This window comes from Lactuca virosa, chromosome 8 (assembly GCF_052849685.1).
Source record: "Lactuca virosa cultivar CGN04683 chromosome 8, Lactuca_virosa_CGN04683_v6, whole genome shotgun sequence".
Lineage (NCBI taxonomy): Eukaryota > Viridiplantae > Streptophyta > Magnoliopsida > Asterales > Asteraceae > Lactuca > Lactuca virosa.
The window spans coordinates 195387844-195391071 of record NC_136433.1 but is presented as its reverse complement, the minus strand read 5'-3'; the positions used below and the strand labels follow the sequence as shown (position 1 = coordinate 195391071).

At 35.0% G+C, this 3228-nt stretch overlaps 1 long non-coding RNA gene across 1 annotated transcript; it reads left to right on the top strand.

Moving 5' to 3' along the window:
- The first annotated feature begins 371 nt into the window (after positions 1–371).
- LOC145134216 (uncharacterized) lies at positions 372–2994 on the top strand. The gene is made up of 5 exons (XR_013719013.1): positions 372–779; positions 1085–1297; positions 1392–1456; positions 2010–2382; positions 2587–2994. It is a non-coding gene; the product is annotated as an uncharacterized LOC145134216 (long non-coding RNA).
- Positions 2995–3228: the final 234 nt, after the last annotated feature.

Genomic DNA, 3228 nt, shown 5'->3' with positions numbered 1-3228 from the left:
GACCAAGTACTCATCGAAACTAGGTCAAAATGACCACTAATCCAAAAAAATCGAGGTTTGGACCAAATATCAGGAAAAAATGCATACCATAGAGACCATTTTTGCAAATTTGACTATTTCGTTTTAACAATATATATATATATATATATATATATATATATATATATATATATATATATATATATATATATATATATATATAGGTAAAGGTTCAAATGAGAACAAAAAAAAATTAAGAACCATAAGAACCATTGTAAGTCACATAAACATATACGGTGACGAGGCATTATTGTGAATATAGTGAAATTACTACCCAATTTCTATAAACTCGTTCCTTGATATTTTATATTCGTTCTCTTTCCTTCCTTTTTGTCGTTCCAAAAATCCCAAATCCAACCTTCCTCTTCTCTACCACCGGCCAAAATCCATCACCACAACTCCTTTCCGCCGGTCGCGATCTCCATTGTCGTCGCTGCTGTTCTTCACTGTCGTCTGTGTCCTCCAACATTTTGGATCTAAATCGCAGTCTAAGATGAACTTTATTAGCTATTGGGAATAACTCTTGGATCTGGAGAAATTCCACCACCACCGCACTTCTCCGCCAGTCGCAACCTCCACAGTCGGCGCTCCTCTTCTTCACCGCAGTTTCCTTCCTCTAAAGTTCGGATCTAGACTAAAGATTAAAGTGGATTTTATTTGCAATCAAGAGTAACTGCTAGATCTTGCCATATGATACTTTTACTAGGACTTAGAAAGAGAAAAAGTGACGCATGTTTAAGGTATTCAAATAAATTCCTGGATATACGGTTGACTTTTCAAAGTCAAACCTCATACATTCGAATTTTGAAATTTACATGAATCTCTTTTTGTTTTGAACAGCGAACAATTCCAAATGTCGTACTTACTGTATTGCTTTAATGTAGTTGAATTTATTTTGTCAATTCACAAACTTGATTTTTTTCGTTTGGCTTTGTAGAAGTCTGAATTGGACTGTTTGCAGTCATAGTTCATCTATCTATAATCTGTTAAGAGTAATTTCCCTGAATCATAAGTACCTATGTGTAACATTTTTTTCATGATTTAGTTTCAGGAATCTTCTGATTTTAAACAACCCCACTACCATCACATGTCCCTGATTAATCCCTAAAACTTGTATCTTGTGGTTGCCAGAGGTTGTTTCTGGTGGTGAATTTGGCCGGAGAAACTGTTAGATCTTGCAATCAAGAGTAACTGTTAGATCTTGCCACCTGATACTTTTACTAGGACTTAGAAAGATAAAAGGCGACCAATGTTTAAGGTATTCATATGAACTTTTTAACCAGTGATGTAATTGATAGATTTTAGACTTCAATCATTTATTAAATAAAAAACCTCGATCCAATTTTTTATAGTGACGCAATAGAAGAAAAACATATCAACTTTCCATATCAGGAGCACAAGTTGCATTGAATATAAGGTAATACTTTAACTTAATTTATTATTAATTTAATGGTCTTGATTTTACAATCATCATAGGCTCATATTTGTGGTTACAAATACTTTATTTTTTATTGGTTGGGAAACAGTTTATAACCTAGGGAATGAAAAAGTTTGCTTAATACAATATAAATGTTGGATTTGTCCAAAATGCGTTTAATGAAAACATTTTAATAAATAGTTATTAGGGTTCTTAACCTTTTTGGGTTCTCATTTGAACCACTATATATATATATATATATATATATATATATATATATGGTAGTAGGATCAAATGAGAACACCTAAAAGGTTGAGAACGCGAGAACAGATATGGACCATCTAATTATTAAGATGTGTGGCTATAATTAATTGTTATTTTTCTAATTATTAATACATTTAAAAATTAATTTTTAAATTAAAGAAAATTATAAAGGGTATTAAGGTAAATAAACATTACCCTAATTTTGTAAACTCCTATAATTACTCTCTGCCTCTCTATTTTGTTGACCTAATATCATCATCGGACCTTGCCATCACCAAAACCCTCCAAGGCGTCACTTGAGGGGACCAGAGAAAACAAAGAATCGAAAGCAGCAAGGTCGATGAAAGACGTAGGAAGGAAGTGAAGGCAGTCGGCGACGTCTGTGGTCGGCCGTCGTGATGGCAAGGGGAGCGTCTCTAGGGTCAACGAGGCTGAAGAGGACGAAAGGAGGAGACAGCGAGGGGTGGATCGTCGGTTTCGGTGGATGCAACAATGCGATCGGGGGTTGAAGATGGGGCACCTTTGGTGCTTGGCTGGATCGAAGAGAAGAAGAAAAGAGAATGGAAGCAGCGGGATGTGGGGTTTGCCATTGGTTTCCGGTGACAAAGCCCCGACATTGGGTTGTTAGGTGATCGAGAAAGGCAGCAACGATTCAACAACAGGTAAGGGTTCCTTCTTTTTTTTCTTCTTGTTTGATTTGGCAGAACTCGATAGGCTCAAGTGGGTGTTTGTTTGATTCCCTTTTTTTGTTCTGTTTTGACTGAAATTTGTGGAGTTTGAGGTGGGTTTTTGGGTTTGCTTTTTAACAAAAATTGATGGGCTTAATCAATAGATTTTGGTGGTGTTTTGTTGCTTGAAATAAATAGGAAGAAGATGAAGAACGGCGGTGTTTGGCTTGCTTGTTTGACGGAAAAGAGAAGGATAGAAATGTTTGTGGTGGTGACAGTCAAAGGATGGTGGTGGCAGTCCTTCTACCGTCCATTGTTTATCCAGTGATCCAATGGCAAGATTTATGAATACAGCAGCGACAGTAAAGGGAGTGACGGGAAGGAAGCCTTCAATCCACCTTGGGCTACAATGAACTCAACAGTACCGATTCACTCTTGATGTCGTTGTAGTCGATCAACAATAAAAAACGGATAATGAAGGGGGTGCGTGAATGGTTGTATTTATTTATGAATAGCACGTGTATTCATTTATGAATAACAGTGTAGTTATGTGTGAATGGTTGTATTTATTTATTAATAGTAGTGTATTCATGTGAATGAGTGTATTTCTTTATGATTAGATGTATTCATTATATGATAGAATGTGTATTAATTTATAAATAACAGTGTATTCATTTGTGAATTGCAATGTATTCATGTGTGAATGATTGTATTTATTTATGAATAGTAGTGTATTCATGTCAATGGGTGTATCTATTTATGATTAGATGTATTCATTTTATGAAGAAATCATAATTTTTACACTATTTTTATTTTCAATTGATGAAAAATGCATTGAAT